This window comes from Balaenoptera acutorostrata, chromosome 3 (assembly GCF_949987535.1).
Source record: "Balaenoptera acutorostrata chromosome 3, mBalAcu1.1, whole genome shotgun sequence".
Lineage (NCBI taxonomy): Eukaryota > Metazoa > Chordata > Mammalia > Artiodactyla > Balaenopteridae > Balaenoptera > Balaenoptera acutorostrata.
The window spans coordinates 15,647,154-15,658,809 of record NC_080066.1 but is presented as its reverse complement, the minus strand read 5'-3'; the positions used below and the strand labels follow the sequence as shown (position 1 = coordinate 15,658,809).

General features: G+C 36.4%; 1 long non-coding RNA gene across 4 annotated transcripts in view; it reads right to left on the bottom strand.

Moving 5' to 3' along the window:
- Positions 1-308: 308 nt before the first annotated feature.
- Positions 309-11,656, bottom strand: part of LOC103011195 (uncharacterized) — a 65,445-nt gene continuing 54,097 nt past the window's right edge. Inside the window, exons 4-7 of one of the 4 annotated variants that reach the window (XR_009007694.1) lie at positions 9,096-9,217; positions 7,952-8,337; positions 5,447-5,575; positions 309-4,911 (exon numbers count right to left, since the gene is read on the bottom strand). This is a non-coding gene — a long non-coding RNA (uncharacterized LOC103011195). Of the gene's footprint in view, positions 4,912-5,446; positions 5,576-5,853; positions 8,338-9,095; positions 9,218-11,656 lie in introns of those variants that run through there. The other 3 variants (XR_009007695.1, XR_009007696.1, XR_009007693.1) reach the window with 3 other exon arrangements.

Below are 11,656 nucleotides of genomic sequence, written 5' to 3'. Positions count from 1 at the left end.
TCCATGTCTTGGCTATTGTAAATAGTGCTGCTATGAACATTGGGGTGAATGTATCTTTTCAAATTAGTTTTTTTTATCTTTCCCAGATATATGCCCAGGAGTGGGATTGCAGGATCATATGGTAGCTCTAATTTTAGTGTTTAAAGGAACCTCTATACTGTTTTCCATAGTGGCTGCACCAAGTTACATTCCCACCACCAGTGTAGGAGGATCCCCTTTTCTCCACACCCTCTCCAGCATTTCAAACCAGTGTTTCTTTTTTTAATTGTTATTTATTTATTGAGATGTATAATGACATGAACCAGATGGATACACAGAAATAATTAACTTTCATCAAATTTTGGCACATGTGAATGAGGAGATATGCCTTGAAATTTGAGAAGGCAGAAACTTTATGAAATATCACTTCAAAGTTTGCATAATAAAAGAGGAAATAGATTCAAAAAATAAACATATTCTTACAGAGCCATTTTGTCCCACAAGTGAAAATTATGTGTTGGAACATAAATATCCAAGTTCTATTACGTATAAGGTCATTTCACTCTTTTAGAGACCTCCCCTAGAGGAAATGCAAGACATCAGATTCAGAGCACCAGGTTTTGTTATGTACACCTTATTTTATTTTGTTGAAGTATAGTTGATTTACAATGTTGTGTTAATTACTGCTGTGCAGCAGAGTGACTTAGTTGTACATACATACATTTTTCTTCATATTCTTTTCCATTATGGTTTATCACAGGATGTTGAATATAGTTCCCTGTGGTATAAAGTAGGACCTTGTTGTTTAATGCATTTTATATATACTAGTTTGCATCTGCTAATCCCAAATTTCCAATCCATCCCTCTCCCACCCCCTCCCCCTTGGCAACCACTAGTCTCTTCTCTATGTCCCTGATTTTGTTTCTGTTTCATAGATAGGTTCATTTGTGTCATATTTTAGATTCCACATATAAGTGATATCATATGGTATTTGTCTTTCTCTTTCTGACTTACTTCACATAGTATGATAGTCTCTAGATCCATCCATGTTGCTGCAAATGGCATTATTTCATTCTTTTTTATGGCTGAGTAGTATTTCATTGTATATGTGTATATACCACATCTTCTTTATCCATTCATCTGTCGATGGACATTTAGGTCATTTCCCTGTCTTGGCTATTGTGAATAGTACTGCTGTGAACATAGGGGTGCATGTATCTTTTTGAACTGTAGTTTTGTCTGTATATATGCCCAGGAGTGTGATTGCTGGATCATATGGTAATTCTATTTTTAGTTTCCTCGGGAATGTCCATACTGTTTTCCACAGTAGCTGCACCAGCTACATTCCCACCAGCAGTGCAGGAAGGTTCCCTTTTCTCCACACCCTCTTCAGCATTTCAAATCAGTGTTTCTTATTCCAGCCAGAACGCATTTATTCGTATCTGCCCCAGCTCCTGCCATGGAGCCTAGCATGTAGTAGGTGCCAAATGAACATTTGTTGATTGGCAGACTAATAATATTTTACAAAATTATTTTTAGTTATTTTTCATTTGATGTTTAGTATTGTCCAGTACTTTAAGATGGTTTATTAATATATAAAGCTAGCATTTTTTTTACTGTATGAAAAAATCCAAATTGGAAAATGTTATGAAAGCTGATTTTTCAGTTTTATATTCTATTAAATACATAATACAATTAGAAAATTACAAAAATAAATTAATAGCATTGCCAGAATGATTTTATCCCACAGAGCACTGCATGTTTTAGTTTGAGATTTTTCATACAAAAGAAAAGTGGAGAATGGATGAATCATAGTCAAACTGCAATACATTTCCCCAAACCTACCTTGTGCTCTCAATAAAACTTCCTTTTCATGTTATCGCATCCAGTCTTTACCACCCACAAATGCGCTGCCAAGTTACTGATAGAACTCCCTATCCTGTCTTCATGCCTACTCTGCCTACTCTGTCTTCAGTGTCCAGGTGAGGTCCTCCCTCCTCCTGGAAGCCTTCCCTGCAACACTCAGCCTGCAGTGAACTCTTTCCTCTGAACTCGTATAGGAGCAATAACACTTGTCACACACTTAACATTCTTTGTATTTTTACATTATTGGCTAAATTTCCTGTGTATATGTTTGACCATTCTAGTTAGGTTGATTTTAAGGGTAGATACAACCACAGAGGTGTGTCAGTTCGGTCCTGTTGTAAGAAAGTAAAACTGAAGCCCACCAGGAGACATTAAGCAAATGGCCCAAGTTCATAGCTTTACTGTATACCTAGACAGTACAGGTTTTGCATACCTTTGTGTCCACATCAATGCTAAGCATGGTGCCTCGTGTATAATACATTTTGAGTTTTTTGTTGTTGTTTTGTTGTAAACTTGATGTAGAACATCTATCCCACTACAGATTTTAAGAGTATTTGCTCAGTGATTTGATAGAGGTTTGTATGAATGTGCTTTCATATGGTGAACAAATACTTGTTTTTTCAAGGCTGTTTGACAACAGTCTATTCATATATTTGACAGTCTCACCACAACAAACTCCTCTGGCTAAACAAGTTCTGTGTTGATACAGACAGAAAAGGGGTGGGGTGGGGGGGAAGCTTAGAAAATTGAGTTAATTTACAATTTGTAAAGAAAGATAAAGGTGTATTATTTTTACCCCATGCCTACCCTCTCAACCCCACTCAGGAAAAAGCTGGATATATGTGTGTGTGTATGTATATGTGTGTATATATATATATACACATATATATATTCAAAACTGTGACATGGATCAGTGCCTACAAAAGAACCTGGAAGTATATGGGAAGCAGGGAGGAGGAGGAGGGGGTCCTGGCAAAGAAGAGTTCATTGTTGTACAATAAGGTCATTTATTTGAATCTGTATCCAAAAAGGTGTTTCCTTTTAAATATTCACGAGATGTTCTGTCATTATGAGCCCAAAAGGGAGACCTTTATCAGATGCTGGGTGAGAACCAGGACTTCTGCCCTTCACCTTCCATTGGTTATGAGTCCTTTCGGTAATATATAACCAAGGAGAGTATTGTGTCCTAAGTGCTTGAAAACAAATCAATCACCCAAATTCCCCATTTTCCCTACCTTTAGTGAAAGTCAAACTTCATTAAGTCTGCACACCTTGCAGTTTCCCTCCTGAGGCGGTATTTTTCCCTACCATAAGTCTTACCCTGAAATCTTTGGCAGAAGTTGCATAGTAGAGTCAGAAACTCAAGCAGATAGTGAGGTTGGCCTTACATCCCTTAGCTACCCATGAAAAGCTTGAGGCATCTGCCATCACCTAGGGGTGGGGGTGGGGAGTTGGGAGCAGGGAGCTGCTCACAGAGGAGATGGCGTAAGTTTGACAGAATATTGTTAAAACTCCTTAAAGTTGTTAGCAGGAAGCAAGACTCTGAATATGTGGCCAGGTTGTCCTCCAGTGGCCTCACCTGGGTCCTCTGTCCCATTGCTCACTCATCATCATACATCTCTCACACCACCTGGCCTCAAGGTGTTACTTCTCAGCCTCACAGTGTTTTTCTCTCCTTTTATGTGGATAGTGGTTAGAGACGTCTCACTGAGGTTTCCCATATCTTTTCCCACTGTGCACAAGAAAGAGTTGGGATGGGCTTACTGCTAGTAGAATATCTCCTTTAAAGACCAGGAAGTCATGGGGAAGACCTTTCTGGATACTGATTCTTTCTTCCACACTCAGCCCCCACAGCAGCCCTGGTTTCCAGGATGTGTTTTGATTTCTTGAATCCATTTAATTATGACTGACTGTCCTTCTTTCTTAGAACAAAGTTCGTAAGTCTTTGAGCTGTTCCTACTCTTTGGGTTACACAGTAATAGTAATGAAAATAACAATGAGGGTAATTAACACTTACTGAGGACTTTCTAAGTGCTAGATAACATGTATTAACTCATTAACCCCTGTATTAGGGTTCTCCAGGTATATATCTCCTATTGGTTTTGTTTCATATTATGAGGAATTTGATCATGCAATTATGGACACTAAGAAGTCCCCATGATTTGCTGTCTGCAAGCTAGAGACCCAGACCCAATGTGAAGACCTGAGAAATAGGGGAGCTGATGGTATAAATCCCAGTTCAAGGGCAGAAGAAGAAACATGATGTCCCAGCTAGAGTAGCGAGGCAGTAGAAGATGAATTCCCCCTTCCTCCTCCTTTTGTTCTATTCAGGCCCTCAGTGGGTTGGGTGATGCCCACCCACATTGGGGAGGACCATCTACTTTACTGAGTCTACCGATACAAATGCTAATCTCATCCCTAGATATCCTCACAGCATACCCAGAAATGATGTTTAATCTTGGCACCCTGTGGCAAGTCAAGTTGACACATAAACCATCACAATCCCTATAGATCTCTGAGGTAGACACATTATTATTTCCTTTTCACAGTTAATGGTTTTGCAGGCCAGAGTGGTTGAACAACTTGCCCAAAGTCATAGCTTATAAGTGGTGGAGGCAGAATTCATACTCAGTCTGGCTCTAGAACTTGTGTTCTGAACTATGAGGCTTAGCTGCCTCTCAAGATGTGTGTTCCATTATAATACTGGCAATGATAAATGGCAATATAGATACCCATTGATAGGACATGTGCTTTGAGCTGTTTTTCAGTGAGTTTAATGGTTGCACTGAGCTAAATCCTTTACACTCCTGGTTCCTCTGAATAGGAGCATACTCATGGAGGTGGCTACCTGGAGCTGGAAGAGTGGTCTGTAGCTATGGAGCATTTGGGATTTTGTTGTTGTTATTGCTGTTAAATCTCAGGCGATTATTTATTAATAGCCTCTTTAGATGTTTGAATGTTTATAGAGTGTTGTTGCAGTCTGAGTCTGCTTCAAAGTATAATTGAAGGTTCAGATGATTTCCTTCTTTCTCAACCTTGTCATAATGAAGAGTATCCACTCTTTACCTGCAAATAGAAAACCTGAAATTTAATTGTTATTTATTATGGGAAAGGAGAACGTAAAAGCGCATATTTGGATTTTTTCCTTTTCCCTTTGAAATCCATCTCCTTTCTTTACTGTGGAGACAAAAGATTAGAGAACTTTTTTTTTCATGTGTAGTACTTCCTGTCTTTCTTTAATATTTCATAAATTTGAAATGTCCTGAATTTTTATGGCTCAGTAGTTCTTGAGGAAGTGTTTTTCTGTTTATTTTTCTGAGAGCATTTAGAAGAAGGAAATACTTTAACTCTCCATTTGTTATGTTGTAACAGTTCCTAAGCATTCCAATTTATTCATTAGAACCTCCTGTTAGTGTGAAGCTGGAAGCCTTATTATTTTAGGGTCATTTTTAAGCTTTATTTTTCTCTCCTGGCACCTTCTAAAACTTCCAGAGCTAACTTTAACATTGCATTCCTGAAATTCAGTGAAAGTCATTTAGGACTTCGTTATCCCCACTAGAAACCAATTTAGTGGCCAGATGTATGTTTTCATTCCCATTACCTCATTTATTTGTAATCGTCAGGGAAAAAGATAATGTGAATAAGATTTCCTGGGAATTCTCTGGTGGTCCAGTGGTTAGGACTCTGCATCTCCACTGCAGGAGCATGGGTTCCATCCCTGGTCGGGGAACTAAGATTTTGCAAGCCGTGTGGTGCGGCCAAAAAAAAAAAAAAAAAAAAAAAAAAATCCAGAAATTACTAATTTAAATATTTAAAAATTTAAAAAGTATAAAAGTGTTTATGGTTGACAAACATTTCCTTGCTTTAAAAAGGATCTGTGAAGCATAAGCGAACCACTTTTGGTTTCTTGGTTTCAGTAGAGATATATATTATGGAGTGCTGAAATAATATAACAGCTATGATCTCATTTATAAGGCTTCTCCCTCTCATCTTAAATTCAACAAAACTCAGTCAACAAACATTTAATGCAAACCTATAGTATTTAACCCTATTCTCAGTTGCTAAGATTGCAGAAATGAATAAGACCACCTATGTAAACAGCACTCAGATCAAAATACAGAACGTCACCAGCCCTCCAGAAACCTCCCTCATAGTTTCTCATGATTCTCCCAATCATTACTCCTCCCTTCTTCTCAAAGGTTAACTACTCTTTTTATGTCTCACACCATATGTGAGTTATCGTACTTTTTAAAAATGAATAGTAAGTATGTATTCTCTTGTGTCTTGCTTTTTGTTCAACATTGTATTTGTGAAATTCATTTTGTTGCATTTTGCTACAGTTTTCATTATTGTCAAGTATTGGCTCTATGGATATTCTGAAAATTATCCATTCTACTGTTCATGGACATTTTGGTTTGTTTCTAGTTTGGACAGTTTAGAGTTATGTAAATAATGCTGCTATGAACATTCTTGGACAAGCCTCTGGGTAAACAACGCATATATATGCATTTTTGCTAGGCATGTACCTAAGAATGGAAACATGCATGAGGATATATGAATGCTTACCTTTAATACAAACTGCCAATGAATTTTCCAAAGTTTCTGTATCAATTTATTATCCCACCAGCATGACAGATTCTGTTGTTCCACATCTTTTCCAACATTTGGAATTGTCATTTTTAAATTGCAGTCATTCTATTGTGTACCTCATGTGGTTTTTACCTGCATTTTCCTCCTGTTTAATCACGTCAAGACCTTTTCTTATAATTTTTGGTCATTTAGTTAAACTCTCTTGTGAAATTCTTAATCAGATTTCTTGCTAATTTTTCTATTGGGTTGTCAAACTTGTCAATTTGTAAAAATTATTTGAATATTCTTCATTACAAACTCATTGTTGGATATACCTGTTGCATATACTTTCTCCACTCTCTTACACTCTTAGTAATCTTTTGATGAACAAAAATCTCTAGTTTTAATGCGGTCCTCTTTTTTAGGGCTAGTAAGTTTTGCATCTAATTTAAGAAATATATTTGTACTCTGTTGTCATAAAGATTTTCGATGTTACCTTCTAGATCCTTGATTGTTTTAACTTTTACATTTAGCTCTCAAACCCACCATTCTATTTTTTGTGAGCTGGGTTAGGTAGGGGCTAAGTTTCATTTGTATTTTCCAATTAGCCTGCACATTTATTGACAAAACCATCTTTTTCCCACAGCACTGCAGTGTTACTTTCATCATCAGTTACTAAATTGTGCCTTCATGTAACAGCATTGATAAACATCAGAAAAATACAATTAAGCCAAAAAAATGAAGTTGTAGAATAACATAAAGACTGAATTCATTTAAACATAGATTAAAACTTGCTATGAACACGTTATAAATAGTAATTTTTTGGGGGCCACAGCTTTAATGAAACTATTAAGTGAAGGTAGTAATAACACTTGGGAAAGGGGTTAACTCTTAGCAAGGAGGGGAAAGGGTAATATAAGGGGCTCAGAGGCGACTTGAAAGGTATTTGTAAGTGTTCATTTTGTTTGTTATGATTATTTTCATATATTACAAATACTTAATATTTTTGTTTCTATTCAGTCTTTCTTTAAGAAAAATTTAAATGGTGATTGGCAAATTACCCAAGGGCAACCAAACAGTTTTAGTTTCAGCTTGTTCTTCTTTAACACCTCTTCATTGTCTACCCTTTAGGATTCTCCTTAGTTTCTTGTAGCTTAGCTACCTATTTAAGAAGGTGTTTGTTGTACTTTGTCCAGTATTTCTAAGTTTTCTGTTGGGAGGCTTATCCAGGATATGTATTTTTCCACATTGCAGGAAACTAAAGCCCTCCCATGTACTCCTTCTACATTGAATTCAGTTCTCTACTGAATGCATTCAGTACAATTGACAACTCCCTATATCTTAGTATATTTTCCTTCCTTTGCATCTATGAAACCATAATCTTTGAATTTTCTTACTACCTCACTGGACTCCTTTTCTCAGCCTCATTCTCTGGCTCCTTCTCTTGTGCAGATACCTAAATCTGGGTGTCCTAGGGTTCAGGACTGGGCCCTTTTCTATCTATATAATCTTTATCAGTCCCATAGCTTTAACTCACCAGTAGCTCCCAAATGTATATCTCCAGTGCTGGTCTCTCATTTTATGACAAGATTTCTATATTCAGTTGTTTATTTGACATGTCCATTTGGATGTCTAATAGATACCTCAACTTAGTGTTTCAGAAATAGTTCTTGATTTTTCACCCCTCTCCTCAAGCCAGTTGGTATCAGTGGAGATTGAATTCAGCTGCAAATAAAAGAAACTATCAATAAAATGACTTAAAAATATAATTTTTTTCTCTCTCTTATATGAAAGAGGGCTGAAGGTCTTCATTCAAAGCTGTTATGAAGGCTCCTTGGTCATCAGGTTTCTTTTTATGTTTCTGAGTCACACTGTCTTGGCAGGTGCCTCCGTCTTTCAAATCATTTCAGTATCCATAGTGGTCTTGGGACACCACCCATCATGTTCAGGTTTCAGGAGGAAGACGGGAAAGATAAAAGAGTGAAAAGTGAACGTCACTTAGCTTGAAATAAACTTTCCAGAAATCTCACATGTTATTTCCAATTATGTTTTGTTGGCCAGAACCCAGCCAATGGGCACACACCTAGCTGCAAGGAAAAGAAGACAAAAATATTTTTAGCTGGACCCATTTCCATCTTTAATATAAACTCTGAATGTTGTTACCAAAGAAGGAGGAGAGAAGTGGAACTGTGTGGCAGGTAGAGGGATCTTCCACACTATTTCTTCTTCAGTTCTTGCCATCTAAGTAAACAGAACTATTGTCTACCTAGTGATTCGGATAAAAATCCTAGGGTCATTCTTGATTCCTCCCCACATCTAATCTATCAGCCAGTCTTCTTAGTTTTCTTTCCACAGTACATCTTGAACCTATCACCTTCTCTCCCATTCCTCTGCTATCCCTTTAATGTAAGCCGTCATCTCCTGGGTAGATGTATTATTGCAGTGAACTCCCTATCAGGTCTCTTTTCTTCCGGTTTTCATCACCCATTCTCTTTACAGCAGCCAGTGTGCCAGTGTGGTTTGCTTTGGTTTTGCCTTTATGTTTGTTTGCTTTTTCTTCAATAAAGCCACATCGGCTTCCTACATAAGAGTTTTCAGTGGCTTCCTATGTACATAAAGACTCAGCTTCTTAACAATGGCCTGCATGAGCACCTGCATGTACCATCTCACCCTTTGCTTACCTTTTCCAGCAACAAAAGCTTCATGCATATCAAGTTCTTGCCACTTCAGAACTTTTGTGCCAGAACATGCTCCTTCCAGCAGTTTTGAATTTTGTTTGTTGTCTGTCTCTGGAACATAGGCTCTGTAAAGTCAGGAGGAGCTTGTCATAACTTTTCAGCCATGTTACCCACACCTGGAGCAAGACCTACCTAACTCCTGGTGGTGTTCAATATTGTTGAATGAACAAATATTCTTATTCGTGAGGCCATATGAAAATTTTATTTCTTATTATGGCTTATACTATATTCTAAATATTATGAATATTCCATAACAAACATGAATTCCTTTTGAATGTTAAAACGGTTTATTTTAGTGACAACATTAAGTAATTTATAGTGTATAATTTGTAATGTATATAATTATTAAGTCTGAAGTTAACTAATTATTAGTTAAATTTTCTAATATTTTAGAGCAGCACTTATAATATGTAAGATGTGGGCTAGGAACATCAGGTAATGAACAAATCAGGCACTCGTAACCTCAAGAAGCTTACAATTCAGATATGGAAACTAAGAAATAAGCAATTTATATTCTAAACCACACTTCAGTAAGTACTAACAAAGATACATAAATCAGATGTGAGTTATTACTATATATTGTCCCACCCCCAACTGGTGCAGGTAGTATACTGTACTGTATAAACATGGCCTCTCATGCAGCTGTTATATAGACAAATTCAAGTTGTTATTTGTTCTTACAGCAAAAAGTTTCTTCCATACTGATTCACATTTTTATTACTTATTTCAAAAGCAAAACAAAAACAACCAGAAACAAAACAAGTAATAAAAAGTACCACTCCCTGAAGCAAGTTTCTGAGTGTACTTGCCATTGCTATGCAGGTATTAGGAAAGTTCTTTTTCAGGACTTGGCCTACCTTAGAGATGCTACTTAGCTTACTTCAGAAAAAACTGAGCAGTGTACTCTGTGCTGCTTAATCTGTTTTTTTATTGGATAACAGCCTCAGGGAAAGGCACCATTAGAAAATCGAAGCAGAAAAACTTTAATGCCTCCAAAGAGCTCTAGAGATAAGGTATAAGTGAATTAAAAAAGGAAATGTTAATAATCTTAGTTTATCTTAAAGAATAAATGCCTCATGACATTGAGAGATGTTCAGTAAGCTGTTTATTTATAAGAACTAAGACTAATATATTAAGCATTGTGAAATATAGTAATGTTATGGTGCTGTTTAAAGTTCAGTTTGATGATTCCTTTATCTTTTATTTTCCTAATTCTTGAGAGAGGCATTCGTAGTTATAGTTTTATTAATATGAGGCATCCTCAGAATTCTAAATATAAACTAATAATAATAATAATTATTATTATAGATACCATTTATTGTGCAGTGTACTCTGCAAAGATTGAGAGATTTAATATGTTATTTTTCCTATATTCTTTTAAAGCCTAAACATGGCTGGGTTCATCTTAAGTATTTAATACATATTTGTTTATTTTACTGTAATGTTGAGAAAACACTGTATTGGGAATTATAAATAAAATATTACTCTTAACTGTGTCACTTGCTAAATGGAATACCTTGGCTGGTTTTTCATAGACTACATAATTGCTAAGGTTTCCCCTAGCTGTAAATCCTATAGTTTTCTTTCTCTCTTCCCCACCTTCTCTTTCTCTCTTTCTTGTTCTCATTCTTTCTCTCTGCCTTTCTGTATCTTCCTTTCTTTTTCCCTTCCTTCCTTCCTTTTTGGGTCAACGAACAAACTTTCCCAGTTTTAGATATAGTCATCAACAAGCGTTTGTTGAATGCCTACTGATAAAATACCAGCTGTTGTTTCACTTACTGGAATTCAGCAGTTAAGATAAGAACAGTCAGTGAACAACCAGTCTTTGCATTCTCATGGAGTTCAGAGTTTGTCTTCCTTGAGGGAAGACTCTGCCTGATTCATTCATATGTTCTTCCATGGTGTATAGAAGAGAGCATTTACTCTGTTGATGCCTTAAGAGAAAAGCTAATGAATGTAGAGCAGAAAGAAAGAGTGAAATGAACTTTTGACCCCTTCAGGTTTGAAAAGGCAATTCTGTCCTTGATGAAGTGTAATTAAGGAAACACTGGATGGCCTCCAGAGAGTTTGAACCAAGGAGACAAAAACATAATTAAAGGCATTTCTGTTTATGTGTTCATCTTCCATAGCAGTTTAATTTTCACAAACTATCCACCAGTGTCCCTAAAAACCCTTCACTACTCTGAATTTAGACCTTTATGATTAGCTGACAGACATTTTAAGCTGTCACAAAAAAGGAACTCTTTCAGGCTGTAGTTCAATTTCAGTAACATCACCATTTATGTCTACTAGTTTTTGTAATTATTTTAATATCTTACTACATTTTTTATACTTTTATGAAAAATATGAAAACTGGAAAACACTCCGACTCAGAGGGCAAGAAGTATGACTCATAAGCCTACTCTATTTTAAATAACAGTGGAAAATGTTTGAAAAAATTATATTGTAACCAGATTCTCACTAGCTTTTAGCAAGTATACTATGCATTTGACTGTCAAAACAAA